The following is a 15,769-nucleotide window of genomic DNA, read 5'->3' on the forward strand; positions in this document are numbered from 1 at the left end:
TACTATATCATACCATAAATACTATTGGCTGTCTCACCCTACCCACACTCCACCTATTATTTAAAATCTGATATACCTAGCCTTTCTGCAGAATGCACCTTAATTCTTGACTAACCTACTACAACCTGTATTCCTGTATTCACCTGATTATAAAATCTTGCATTCCTCTCTCCTGACTTCTTTTTAAAATTCAATACCAGAATATTGTTTTCTCTTAATTTCCTTCCTTCACAAGTGGCTCTGTGACTGAACACTTTAATTTATCCACGTGCCTAAACCCATTTTCTATAATTACTCCCGGTGCTTCTCATTGCTCATTTTATTCTCTGAATCTCATTGAGATGAACTGTATATAAAAGACAACATAATTGTGTAGGGAGCGGAGATAATTTTGAAATATGAAGCAAATGGCAATAAAAAGATCTTTCTGGCAATAAAAAATTTCTCTGTGTATATACATATATGTATGTATATACAAATATATGGGTGCATATACATATATTTGAAAGCCAGAACATTTAGAGAGATTTTTATCCTGAAATTTGAGAGCCTGGGTTTGATGATTTAAAATTCAGTTCAATGTGCCTCTTTAAAAAGACTCATCTTTTTACATAAAACAGAGATTGTATATGCATGTACAACTGATGGAGGAACATCAGTATTTGAATATTCACCAGCGTGAGAGCTATTTCAGATCACACTCACTTACAGTTCCACTGAGGCTCTAGATAAATTTGTGAAATCGAATCCAGGTTTGTAGTGTTGACCCGCAAACTGGTCTACGGCAAAAATCTACGTTTGACTCCATTACCAGCTTCAGAATTTCCTACGTGAAACCAAAAATAATTACCAAATATCCTTTGGTCAGTACACAACAAACAAGGGTCCCACTGTTTTCCTTTCTTACCTTAGACGCTGGGACCAATCCCTCCCTGTCTCTGAGAAAGGAGGCAAGTGGTAAGGCGCAATGGGTACCAGCCGTATGGCCAGGTGGGTTCCAAGAATAGACAAGGAGAAGGCAGTAGGGTAAAGGAAGAAGAACTTAGGATTTTGCAATAGGGGAGCCCTGGATTTCAAACTCATCTCTGTCACTTACTAGCTGGGTTATTTTGAAGATTTTATTTAACTTTGAACTTCACCTGAAACATAGGAAAAAGCAAGATTTATCTCATATGGTATGTAAAACGGAATGAGGAATTATATAGAAGTGCTTTGTAAAGGGTTCCATCTATGTTTGTATCTATATCAAGCCATCTGGCATCCACCCAGCCTTCTAGAAACACCCCCTTCTACCCACTTCTGATAGCACACAGAGTGAACTCTTAAGTTTTTTGCACAGTGGGTCCATATAACGTAAATATAAATTGACAGATAAGCAAAAACCTACATAAGTAGTAATAGCTGCTCTAATCCTTTACAGCATTTCCCATTTATATTTTATCGTTGCGTTTTCTAAATGATCCTGTAGGGTTACAAATAGGGAAACTGAGGCTCGGGGGACTCAACTTACTGATTCACATCCATGCCTTGTGGCAGAGCCAGACACTCTGGAACTGGTCCTCTGTCAGTGCTTTGTGATGGTATTTTTCCTGAATTGCCTGGATTTCACCTAGTATTTAGGTTTTCAAGACTTTTTCTCATCCTACTCTACATTCAGAAAGACCTTGTCACATATTCCAACCCAAAATAGGACTTTCTGGGGCAGCATACTGGCACTGAGACAAGATAACATGATTCTAATCAATTTATTCATAAAAAATATATAACAGACTCATATCCAATGTGTAAAAGGAATAAATCATTCTGCCAACACATTTAATTTTAGGTGGAAAATATTTGCTCTGCCGACTGGCTGATTAATCACATCAAATAATTAACTACATTAAAATAATAATTTGTCAAAAAAGGGGGGCAGCCATCGAACAGAAATAATCCATTGCCTCTCATTAACACAACTTGTTTTATTGAAAGTGTGCTGAAATTTGTTATTTGTTAATTCATGTTTATCTGAGATTGTAGTTAGTTTAGCATCCAATTTAAATCACTGTTTTTAAATATTTCACATAAATCCTATATGTTGCTGGCCTCCAAGCCTATGACTACCAAATGCAGTTAGACTTCCTTTTATATGCAAAATCTCATGGCTTGAACTATCACTATCTTCCTGGCAGAAATTAGCCTCTTAAAGGGTCATCTTACTCATTGATTTCCAGAAATTTCTGGCCTGAAATTTCCTCATTTCACACTGCTCTGGTTTCTCCTCTTCCTGCCAAGCCACTTCCTCTGGGGAAGATGACTTCTGTATTATGCACTCACTCCGGGCCAATCTGCCTCCCCCTGATCACCAGAGAGAATTTCAGTTCCCCAGGATCCCACATACAACTGAGACTAAGCCCCAGTGTTAAGAGTTTCCTGAAAGCTCAGAGGCCGGAAAAACACAAGTTACACTGCTGCTAGAAGTCTTTATTCTAAGAGACCATGAGCCCCCCTGCCAGTTTCCTGGCAGCCTCTGTGTGGTGGGGCTGCCAGCAGGAGGCTTTGGGCATTTCCATAGCTCCTCACAACTGCCTCTGATGCAGACAAACAGAAAGGCTTGTTCCGAAGGCTCAGCTGATTTTCTGTCCTAGGGTGATTGACACTGGGAATATCCATTCCCTGCAAGGGAAAATATGCAAACCCCATGTCTAACGTGAAATGTCATGGCCCATAGCGCTCTTCCCAAATTGTGACTCATTGAATTTTAAATAGACGGGACATCAATGTCCAGTGTCGGTGGTGCTGCGCTAACTCAGTCCCATCCACTTTCCCAGTGTTTCTGCAGCCAAAAATGAAGAGGAGGTAAGAATTTTTTACCTGTCTACTAAGGTAGGGTCTCAGATCATGGGAGAAAATACTTGCACAAAACTCAGTTACATCTTACAAGAACATCCAGTGCATTTCAGGTTCAGGTCAATTTCTGTTTCTATATGGGCTCATTTTTACTATTAAATCAACTTCTTTTACTATTTTACTATTAAATCAACTACTTTTACTATTAAATCAACTTCTAAAGAGAATATTGAATGCCAGCATCCACTTTCAGGTTAATTCCTAAGGAGAGTGGGGTAGATTCTTCCTTATGTGTGCATAATAAGAAGGGCTTGACAATAGAAGATTCTCCAAGGGTGAATTATAGTATCTAATCTGGGATATCTAAATATCTTGTACTCTCTTAAAGGGCAGTTTTCTGTCTTCAAATATCTTAGGATGTAAGTTGCATTTGGGTAGATATGTTACTTTAGTCATAGTTCCAATGTTGCGATTGTATATGGCTTGCCTGAATTTTTCAGTAGCTACTTAAAATCCAATGGTAGCCCTTTTATTCCATCAAGAAAAAAAGTTAACATAAGGCCACATGGGTCAGCTTTTTATTTTTTTAAATAATGTTACCTTTTTCAATGTCTATTTATTTATTTTTGTGAGAGAAAGAGAGAGAGAGAGAGAGAGAGAGAGAGAATCCCAAGCAGACTCTGCACTGTCACCGTAGAGCCAGATGTGGGGCTCAAACTCAAGAACCACGAGATCATGGCCTGAGCCAACATCAAGAATTGGACGTTTAACATACTGAGCCACCCAGGCTCATCTTTTTAAATAGAAACATCAACTATTCTTTTCATAGGTTAAAGTAAGAATAGAGAACACATACTTTTATCAGATATCAAAACAGATCCCAGGTCTATACTGTGGTCAAAGAAAAGAAGGCAATAATAAATAAAGTGAAAATAAGGAGAGATGGAAAGGTAAAAGGTAGGGATATTATTCAATAAGGACTGAAGCATAAGACAGAAGAAAGTAAGACCCATCCACACCCACACACATCCACATTAGAACCCATCACATGTCCAAATCTCTCCCACAGGAGTAAAATGACATGGGGTGGAGGACACACAAAGGCCAGGAAAAACACACAGGAGATCATGGATAATATGATGGGGATCTTGTTTTCTAGAACATGACCACTAAAAACTTTAGGATTATTATTTTTTAAAACTATAGCAACAAATAAAAGCAATAAGCTGTATGAATTTATTTATTTAATTTTTTTTTAATGTTTATTTATTTTTGAGAGAGAGACAGAGACACAGCATGAGTAGGGGAGGGGCAGAGAGAGAGACAGAATCCAAAGCAGGCTCCAGGCTCTGAGCTGTCAGCACAGAGCTTGATGCGGCCACTAGATCATGACCTGAAACAAAGCCGGACACTTACTAACTGAGCCACCCAGGCGCCCTCGCTGTATGAATTTAAATCACAATTGATATGATTCCACATCTCTAATCAGTACTCATCCTACTTTAAAAAAAATCCTTTAAAACCAAAATTGTGTTTCTAAATCCATATTTTAGGCCTTTATCTGCCTCAGTAAAAGTTGGTAAGATTTTACAATATCCTACAAAGGAAATTACTCTTTTCTCCAGAGAGATAATCTACTTATTTTGGGAAACTGAATTAGGTATTCTACAGCCACTTTAACATTTTTAACACAGAGCCCTATAGCTGAACATTTTTTACTAAACTTCAACTTTCTCTCTCTAAGTAGCTCTGCACTTAAACCATTCAAATAAAATAGGCTTAAGAATCTGGCAAAGCCAGATTTGAAGTTTGACTCTGTCACTTACTAGGAAGGGGAATTTAGCATATATATTTAACCTAAGATTAGTTTTTGTTTTGTTTTGGTTTTGCTCTTATTTTGTAAATGGGAATGATGTGAAGATTAAATGAGATCATGCATATAAAGTATCTAGTCTAGCAATGGCAGGTGTCTTTATTAAGGTCCTGTGTCCTCTGCCCTCCCACATTATATGCCATTTAATACACAAGACCCTTTAAAAAGCACATTCTCATTGAGTGCTACACAAAGGACTCCTCATTCTGTTATAGTAATAGTAACAGACACTTGCATTGCTCGTCTGTGTACCAAACTCTGGTCTAAGTGCTTTCCATACATAGCTCATTTAATTCTCAGAGTTCACTCTGAGGCAGGCATCATTGTGACCCGTCCTATAGATTATGAAACCCGATGAGAGACGTTAAACAACTTGCCAAGACCCCATAAGAAAGCCAGCGGGTGGGAGAGCTGTAATTCTAACTCAGCTATTTGGGTTCAGAAGCTGTGCTCTGATTTTGCAAACAAAATGCATAAAATCTAGTCCAAAGAGTATACCATCTGCTGCTGACCTTAATGCATTCTCGAAAAATGAAACCAAGAAAATTATAGAATTTCTTTTCCAAATCTTTGCCTCAATTCAGTACAAAATATATTTTTTGGCTTCTCTACGTGGGGACATGTCTGAAGAAATAGAGTTTTAATTATTGGAAGCCTGTTATTTCACAGAACTTACCTTCATCCTTCCAAGTGTTTAGAAAAATGTAGGAGGTTCTGTTGTGGGATAATATTATATAACCCAAAGAGTTCTTATAGTCTTCTATGCCTATGATTTTGAGCAAACATACACATGAAAGTAACCCTGGAAGTTAAGCAAGGCTGTAGCAAATGACCACCAGAAATCATTCTCATCCTCATTCCTTCATCTGCACACATTTTTACATATTTCTCATTTATTCATTCAACAAATATGTATTGGTTGCCTATGCTAGCAGTGATGTCATGAGCATATGAGAGGTCTTTGCTCTGATGTAACTCACAGTCTAATTGGAAAGAACAGACAATAATCAAAGATCCGTTGCTAGGTTATATGTTGAAGTCTCTATCTTTTCTTAAGTGTTTGCTTATTTTTGAGAGAGAACGAGTTGGGCAGGGGCAGAGAGAAAGGGAGACTGAGAATCCCAAGCAGGCTCCATGATGTCAGCACAGAGCCCGACGTGGGGCTTGAACTCATGAACCATTAGATCACATGATCTGAGCTGAAATCAAGAGTCAGACACTTAGCCACCTGAGCCACCCAGGCACCCCTCTATATTTTTTAAAATACTGTATATTTATACCCCAATCCCACCTCTTCTCCTATGGTACCACAAATGCTGATTTTCTTCCTCCCAGCCAAGACAAAGCAGAGACCAATGTTGGAAGAAATCTCTGACCTAGCAGCTGGATGAAGATCCTTAGATGCTCTTCCCAGAAACCAGTTAAGTATGAGCCTGGAGGATAGAGAATTAGCATGCTCAGTGACTACTCAAATGAGAGAGGGTAGAGAGAACCTTGCAATGGGGAATGGAAACCTTTGGTTATGAGATCCATATAGCACAGAAGAACAATCAAAGAGGATATGGTAAGTCCTTGTAAAGCCCTCATGTATGTACAGCCCTATATGCCTGGTTCATAGTAGGTGTGCAATAATCATTAATCATTAGCCAGTATAATTATTATACTGTCTTTATTATTTTACTATTTTGATTATTACCAACCCCTTTAGTCCCAGGAGTCCCGAGCAAGAAACCATTCTCCATGAGTGACTTTTGACTGCTGACTATGTGCCCCTCGACCTCTCCCAATTGTCTCACTCTTCATGTTTTGCTCACCCTCCTGGGTGCTCATTCCTCCAGCCTTCTAAGATAGCCTTCTACGTCCTAGACAAGTGCAGTTTATCTCTTCTCTTGGGTTCAGTAAGGCCCTCACTGATCTCCTTTGTCCTGTCAATAGAGATCTGGATCTCTTCTCATTATATGGATGATCTGTGCTCATTTCTATACAAAAGCACAAAGTGTATCTTTAGTCAGCAATTAGAAGGGCTTATTTTAATATTGTGTCTACATGAATTTATTTTTAGAATTTTTTTGACATTTATTTATTATTGAGAGACAGAGAGAGACAGAGCATGAGCATGGGAGGGACAGAGAGAGGGGGGGAGACACAGAATCTGAAGCAGGCTCCAGGCTCCGAGCTGTCAGCACAGAGCCCAACATGGGGCTTGAACTCACAAACCGTGAGATCGTGACCTGAGCCGAAGTCAGATTCTTAACCAACTGAGCCACCCAGGCACCCCTGTGTCTACATGAATTTAAATCTACTTGTATCTGTTCAACTTAGAGTCAGCACAAAACTCACCACAAGGGTAAGGACTGGTTGACTTACAAGTCTGAACTGTATAGGTAAAACCAAAATAAGAACTGGCACTCTAAGTGCTGCATTTACACTTTGTGGAAGTGCTGAGGGCTCTTTGCTGGGTTGTATAGGGGAGCACCCTGAAAAGCCCAGGAGGAAATGATCTCTACTTTTGATTATTATCTAAGCGGGTATTGTGGGCTGAATTGTGTCCTCCACTCCCAACCCATAGGTTGAAGCCCTAACTCCTAGGATCGCAGAATGTGACTGTACTTATAGAACCTATAAAAAGATGATTAGGTTAAAATGAGGCCTTTAGAGTAGGCTCTCATCCAATCTGACTGGAGTTCTTAGAAAAAGACAAAACTTGAATACACAGAGACACACTAGAGTTGTGCATGCACAGAGAAAAGGCTGTGCGAGAACACAGCAAGGAGAGAGCCATATGCAAGCCAAGGTGAGAGGCCTCAGAAGAAATCAAACCCACTGATACCTTGATTTTGTACTCCCAGTCCCTAGAACTGTGAGAAAATCAAATTTTGTTGTTTAAGCCACCCTGTTAGTGGTATTTTGTTATAGCAGCCCTAGCAAACTAATACAGTGCATTACGCAGTGAGGCTGACATGTTTTAACAGAACCCACCATTATTAAGTTCATGTATAGAAGTTTCTGAGAAACTCATGCAGAAAGGAAACATGATAGAGTAAAACTAAAGTAAATTTTGGCCGACCAGCTCTCAAAAGATGGGTCTTCCAATTTTCAATTATGGGACAGAGGATACTTTACTTTGTTCTCATCAACTTCACTTCCCACAGCTTTAAATGGGCATCAAACTTCACAGGGAGGTGGTAAGGATTAAGTAAGATATGCAAGTGTCCAGAACATTGTTCTGCATTTATTGGGTACTCAATTAATGATGTCTTCTGTCTTTTCCTTAGGGAGAAGAAGCTTAGATATAGTTGGATGCCAGCTAGACAATATCTAAGCCATGGTTGACATTGTCCACGTGGATTTTGTGGATGTAACTAACCATACATTTGAAATCAATTTATTGTATTCCACTTCAACAGCTTCATAGCTACTGGAGTGGAAAAAGTCTTTTCTCCAAGACTTATAAAAGACGAAATGGTCAAAGTTGGGAAAACATGTATCAAACATGGTTCTGGTTTTCCTGAGTCATTGAAGGGACAGATACATATCTCTTTTTATTTGTGCTGGGAATTCTTCCAAATCGCATTAGCACTCAATCTCAACCGCTCTGAAGCTAATGCACATCCCTGATGCATTGTTTTTTGAGTCAATCATACAGCCCTCAATCATGAGCCAATCAATTGGCTCATCCTTATTTAACTTCTGTGATGGCCTACAGTGGGCAATATGTATATACCAACCAATTACTGTGATCACTGCTTAAAATACAAATTCTTTTTTCTTCCAACTTATGGAAAAATTGAGAAAAATAGTTAAAGTGTAATGGCTCTTTGGATTTAAACTTATTGTACTTTGGGTTTGGAGAAAGTACCTGTCAGGAAGTCATTACTGTGCTGAGGTTTGACTCACACATCTATTTCTGTACTAATCTCCCATCAAGGAACAAAATAGTCTTATCTTTACAGTGCCAATCAGCCTACCCCCCAAATCCATTAGTCAGGTATCATTTTCCACTTATATCTTTATATAGGATTTCCTGTCACCACCACATGATAGAACCCCAAATTACTGTCTAGAAGTACATGTCTATATATCATTGCCTTACATCACTTTGATCATTGGTGGAAAACCTATCTTCAAGAAAAAAAAGAACTTAACCACAAACATATGAATAAATGAAAACTATTTCAGTTACATATTAAAGAATATGTATTTTTTATAAGTTTTGTGTCTCACTTTCTCAGTTTATCACAAGCCTAGAAAAAGCTTAATAAGAACTAATTAAATAAACTAATGGATGGCAATAAATATAAGAAATATTCCTTGTTCTAGTAGGTTCTAAATCATTGAAATAATGATTATTTCAACATCTGAAATTCTGCATGTATAAATGGCTCTGGACTTAAGACGTCTTCGTGGAGTCCTTAAATGAACTTACAGGGAAGTGGTAAGTTACAAGGGCAAACAAAGCACTCAAACTGGAGCTGCATCAAAAGTAGTCCTCACATGTAGGATGCTAATAGGAAGTAAAAATGCGTAACAGGAACACTTGTTTAAGAGATGATCACCAGCATGTTCACTGGCTCAGAGACTGAAATATACAGTATCCTGGAAGGACAAAATGGACTTGTAACTGAAAGATACTTAGAATAGCTAATTAAATTATTCTTTCAAAAGTGCAAAGAACCAATTACTCACCCAACTCTGATGTTGGGTGACTTTCCCTTATGTGTACATTTTACAAAAGAAGACTGGCAAGTAAAATAAGTGAAGTGTGGACAAGCTAGGGGAAAAGGATGGAACCTTAGAGAATTGGGAAAACACCCCCAAACCCTGAGCTCCTGCTCATTGTATGTTAATTGTGAATGCTAGTAGTGTTTATCCACACTTCCAATACCTACCTCAAAAAGTAAAGTTCATAAGTGATGAAACTGTGCATTAGTACATAGGATACAAGCATACCTACACAGTAAAATAGACAATCCCATTCATAGGCAGGGATAATATCTTTGTGAATATAAAGCTATTCATTTTCATTCTTCTTATACATTTTGGTCCATTTGAAGCTTAAGATCTCTAAAGTTTATGTCCTCAGAGCAAGAGAAATTTGGGGGAGAGACAGAGACAGAGAATGGATTTCTTTAGAGCCTTCTTTAGCATATCAAGGTCCAAGACTCAGATCATAAAATTTGCCCAGCTCAGAGTGTAGAGAAAATATTCCTCTTACCTCTAGGACATAAAACTTGCTTTTCAATGATAAAAAAGAAACAGGACTTGGAATGAGAGAGCAAGACTACTTTTTTTCTTTCTATTCCTGAGAGATTGAGGAAAGTTAGAAAAAGAAGATTAGATGAGAAAAGATAAGATACAATAAAACAAGGCAAGGAAATAGCTACATGCTGTCCTTGGAAGGGGGGAAAAAATGAGGGCAGTGGGGACCTCCTGGCCTGGCTCCAACTATGGGATTTAAGGATGAGTCTGCCAACTAGGAGCAAACCACATGAAAGTAAACCAAGTGCTACAGTGTAGTTTGACACCAGAAAAGGATGCCCTGATATCTGGCTTTTCTACCCAACTCATGGGTTGTATGTGGCAAGGCCGGGATACAGAAATTCCTGTAGCCCCAGAGTGGAAGCAATGGCAGTGAAGCTGGGAGCTATAGCCTGTCATAAAGTCCACCATAGTGAAGATGTAGCTAAATGAGGGGAAATCTAGAGCATCAGTGAGAGCTGCAGTGAGGGGTCTATAAGGAAGGGTCTAAGAGAGAGACCCTGATACTGAGTTATGACAGCCAAGGACATCAACTGCAGATGGGAGCAGGACCAGCCCTTGCCGGGTAGACAGATGACATTGTCCCAGAGACCCAAGATGCCAGAGACCACTTCCCCCAAGGACTCAAACTGTTTTCCTCTACCACGAGGTTGCAGTGCCACACACACTCACATTTACCCAAGTAAAACTTGCAAAGAGGCCAGAAACTGGAGAAGGAAACAGAGAAAATGAAAATCCAAATCTATTTTTTTTAGTGAAACTGAGCATATCTTAACTTAACCGTTTAAGTTATTTAAAGATATATGACTATATAAGTCTGTTCAGGTTGGCATAAATACCACATATCAGGTGGCTTGCACAACAGAAATTAATTTCTCACAGTTCCAGAGGCTGGGAAGTCCAAGATCAAGGTGCTGACTTATTTGGTTCCTGATGAGAGCTCTCCTCCTGGCTTCTAGACAGCTGTCTTGTCACTGGGTGCTTGCACGGCATAGAGAGAGAGCTCTGGTGTCTCTTCAGCTTCTCATGAAGTCACTAGTGCTGTTGAACTCAAGGTCCCACTCTTAGGACATCATTTAACCTTTATCACCTCTTCACAGGTTTTATCTCCAAATATAGTCACTCCAGGTATTAGGGCTTCAACATAAGAATGTGGGGGATGCAATTCAGTCCATATCAAGGACTAAATGTTTGTTTTCTTTCTTTTATCCAGTGGGCTGAAGCTTGTGAGAAAGTAAAATTAATTATAGACCAAATAAAGAAGCCACATATTCTCTGTGTATCAAAGTAGTAAAAGTCAAAGTTGCAAATAACTGTGTTCTGTCTCTTTGTAAGTATCCACAAACACATAAACACAAACATAATAATGAAGTGACTAGCTATCCCTTTAAGATAGAACAGGTCTTGGGTCACTAGTAGCTGGCGACAGCCTTGGACAAACCAACTGGGAAGAGTGCACTGGGCTCACTGCAGTTCATTTCCCAAATCCTCCTATGCTTTCCAAATACCAGCCCTGCCCTTCCCATGTTCCTGTGTGTGTGTATTATATACCTCTCAATAGATTCAATTGACTGGACAATTTTACCAAATGTGTTACTTTACAGAAGTGTGTTTGTATCTCAAGAAATTAATGACGCGAGAATTTTCTGAGTTCAAGGTTAAAAATAAAACTTGATATTACTGCACGGCATGATGTAATAACAGGCAAGAAAAAAATAGATCCCTCTGTTTTAGACTAAATCTACATGGCCCACAACCCAATTCCCCCTCTCATGTTCACTTCTGAAGAAATCCTAGCTTCCCCAAAACATTTTGGCAAACCTGGTGTATAAATAAATCATTACTCTCTGTAATTGGAATAAATAAAACCTAAGGCATTATCATCATGGTTTTGTTTCCTCCCCATGACATTGTGGGAAGGTGGAAAGGAACACTTATGGGTATCATGAGAAATCAGGAGTCAGAAATCAAATTTACTGTCATCCCTACAGAAGGAAAGTTGTGACTTTCTGTTAAAAATATATTCTCTCTAGATTATTTGCTGCATTGGTGGGAATGAATTTGAAAGTGTCATCTTTTGAAGTTTAGTAATATTTAGAGTTTTTTCCTTCAGAATCATCCCAGGCAACATTATCCATTTCTCAACAAAGATCCCTAAGTCCTTCAAAGAGGTTCCATGTCATACGGAAAGATGTATTGTAGTGAGAGATGTGTGTTCAAAGTCATCTTTCTATTACTTGTAAGTCACTTTGCTAAGCCTCCTCAGTTGTGAAATGTCCCATCCACCCAAACAGGTTTCTCTAAGGCTCTAGAGAAAAATGAGAACTCAGAAACAAAGGTATCCTCAAACACCAAACAGGGTATCTTGTTTATAGTAGACTTTCAAGAGATTTTTTTAAATAAAAGAACATATATAGATTGGACTGAATATGTTTAATCTTTTCTCTATCCCTACATCAACAACCTTCATTCATTTTAGTTCCACCTGCATTTATACATCAAAGCGTAGGATAAGTCATTCAGAAGACGTGAAAGTGTGAATAAATGGGGCTAGCTTGGAAGTAAGAGAGAGAAAAATAAATCATCAGTTCACAGACAATGACACTTTTAGGATGCTCTCCTTGTCCCTGACACGGTCTCAAGTATTCTAAGAAGCTTGATTGAAATTAATAGTCTTACATAGTTGTGTTCTATTTGGCTCATTCAAATTGCCATTTTGGTAGACTTATTGCTCAACAACTGCTCATCTAATCCAGAAACATGCCAAAACTCGATGAAGAGCCATTTCCTTGCCTTTTTCATTCCTGTGCTACTGACAATTGAATTACATTTTCAAAATATTTCATGTGCAGAAAAATTTAGAATATTCAATAAAGCCAGCTGCAAAAGACTGAAAGTCAGCTGAAAGCCATATCATGACACAAGAGATTTATTTCGCTTGGAATGGTCACCTATGGCAACAGCATTTTTTAACTGATTGGTTCCTCATTGTTCCTTCTGTACATAAATGTGACATTCTGAGTGAAATGGCTGGATTTCTCCTAGGATTAGTGCCACCTGGAAATACTACCACTCTACTGATTTAGACAGGCTTCAAGTGACTACCTTTCCCTAGGAATAGTGGATATGCTAGCTTAGATGAGAACAGAATCTTGCCTACTTGATTTGCAACTCAATTCTGCTAAAGATCATGGTTAGAGAGTAAGCATGGCAGGATTTCCAATTCTGGAGTCCCTAGGATAGGAAATATTACATGTATGACAGCATTGCACAACTCCAGGGAGCACCAATCATATTCTTAAATCCATTTATTCTTCTATTTATGTGCTGTTCTTGTAGTGGGCGTAAATTGTGCATTTTTCTAGGAAGAGGGTCCATAGCTTCCATCAGACTTTTAAAACTGTCCCTGATCCCCTAGACTTAAGGACATTCATCAGGTTTCAATAAATACAACAGAAAGCATTTTGTCTTTATAGCTGATTTCTATTTCTTCTCCATTACGCAAAAGAGCCAATCCTGCAAAGTGGCTTCCTTACCGTTACATTAAAAGCTTTGATTTATAGTTAACTGATGATTATTCATGGGCAAATTATCCATGTGCTTTATTTGTCAGTCTTCTCTGCCTATTACATTTCTGGCTGTCTTCACTAATTGATTATAAGCTTGTCCACCAGAGGGTATACAGAAGGCCATTGAGGTGAATTCATTACTTATTCATTCTGCTAAAAAGTTGGATGAAGAAGAGATATCAATGTAATCTATTGATTTTCAATGGGAAACTGTTCTATTATTTGACATTTTCAATTCTTTTTGTTATGCACATCTCCTTTAGCACTGATAATTGGAAGTCAACCTTGCCTGAAAGACAGATATTTATTATACACACAAGGCAAGTGCTCTTTCTCCTGTTTATCTAACAATGTGGTATTTCAAACACTTTTTGAAAAAGAAACCACCAGCTACCATATGTACAGAAGTGGTCAATGAGTGACATTCCATGAAATCAAGTACTAAAACAAATAGTGTGTGTGTGTGTGTGTGTGTGTGTGTGTGTGTGTGTGTGTGTGTGTGTATGTGTGTGTTTGGAGTAGGGGATCCAAAGACATCAAGCATTCAGCCTAGACAGATCAAGTGACCAAGTTATTCTATAGTAACACTCTTCCTGATGAGTACTGAGTGGCCTCTTCTCCATATTCTGATACAAGAGGTATAGAGAACTTGCTCACTCACACCAAATAAATGCAGCCTGGAATCTGCATGCAGTCCCAGTTTCTGCCACAGCAATTTAAAAGAGAATCTTGCTGCTCAGACAGAAAGAGTTCAATCATCTGATGGGGATAATGAAAAAGCTTTATACTTTTAATCAGATATTGACTGATTACTGTAATATTCTCCTGTAGCAATCGCTGTGGGCATGAGAAATAGGCGAAAAATGGAAGAGATTTTCAGGAGGATATGAAGTAAATAAGTGTTTGAGACTTGGAAACTCTGCAAAACAACAGCAACTGATACTTTAAAAGCTTGATTTCACTTTTGCAGCATATATTAAAGTCCACTCTTACTGATTGTTGGGTAGCTGACAGAATATAAGCGTTCGTGGATAGTTCTCCAGTGTTAATAATTGTCCTTGTCTACTAAATTTCCTGCCATCTTTCCCAACCGGTGGCTCAAGCAGTAAAATTCTAAAACTAGATACTATTTTATTTTATACTCTAGAACGTCTATAGCTACCACATCATTATGCTGCTGGACTATAGATGAAATCTGCATTTCTTACTTTGTAGAACATGTAGCACAATGTGTATGGACTTGTAATGTCTATTCTGACCAGGAATTATGAGTCTTTGCTAGTTGTAAAGGCTGCTCTGCATGTCTCTGAGGACAAGTAAACCAGCACAGCTTTGTTCATAATAAAGAATCAATTCCATTTTGCAAACATTTATAGAACTTCCACTCTCTGTACAGCACAGTGTCAGACGCTAGGAGACATGACAGATGCATTTACTGTTCTTGTTATGTTCTCAGAACCACGAACCAAGAAAGAAGAAAACAATTTTTAAAAGATGTAAACAGAGAGACAGGGAATTTAGTTCTAAGCGATTAATTCAATAAATACAAACAAAAAAACATGAATCTGTTAAGGAATTTTGAATTTAAATAAAAATAGAATGTAGCAGAGCTAGTTCAAAGGACAAGACAATTGATGAGCTAGAATTTGTAGACTTATAGGAAAGAATGTTACACCAGCTATAGGGTGTAAACACGTAGCCCCTATTTATGAAACACTTAAAATTAAAATCATAAAGTACTACTACAACTATAGTCCAGAGTTTTGCTCTGACAGCTCAGTGTACCCAAGGATATAGGTTAAGTGCAGGGTGGAAATTTTGTATGTGTCATCCCCTAACACCTGAATGGACTAAAGAATTACAGTTTTAGGCTTACTGGAGATGGCTTCCCCAAAGGTGCATGTTTACCACAACTCTGAAATAGTTTGGACTCCATCATAAGATGTTAGCATTACTCTCAAGTTTGAGGTCTCCATCCTTTCACTGTTAAAAGATATCTTATTCTTTCTCTGGAATGCCTTTAGTGTGCTTGTGAGAAGAAACATGTAGTGTTGCTTAAAAAAACATAGAAGTTTGTCTGAGAATCACTAAATTTAAATTTCAGACCCACATACACAATTCCACATTCTTTCCTGTAAATGTTTTTGAATCCAAATGACACCCCAAGATACTTAACAGACCGTCCTCATGGAGTTATAAAAATGGAGTCAATCTAGTGATAACAAAATATAGCCTGTAT

Source organism: Panthera onca, chromosome A2 (genome assembly GCF_046562875.1).
Source record: "Panthera onca isolate mPanOnc1 chromosome A2, mPanOnc1 haplotype 2, whole genome shotgun sequence".
In the NCBI taxonomy this organism is placed as follows: domain Eukaryota; kingdom Metazoa; phylum Chordata; class Mammalia; order Carnivora; family Felidae; genus Panthera; species Panthera onca.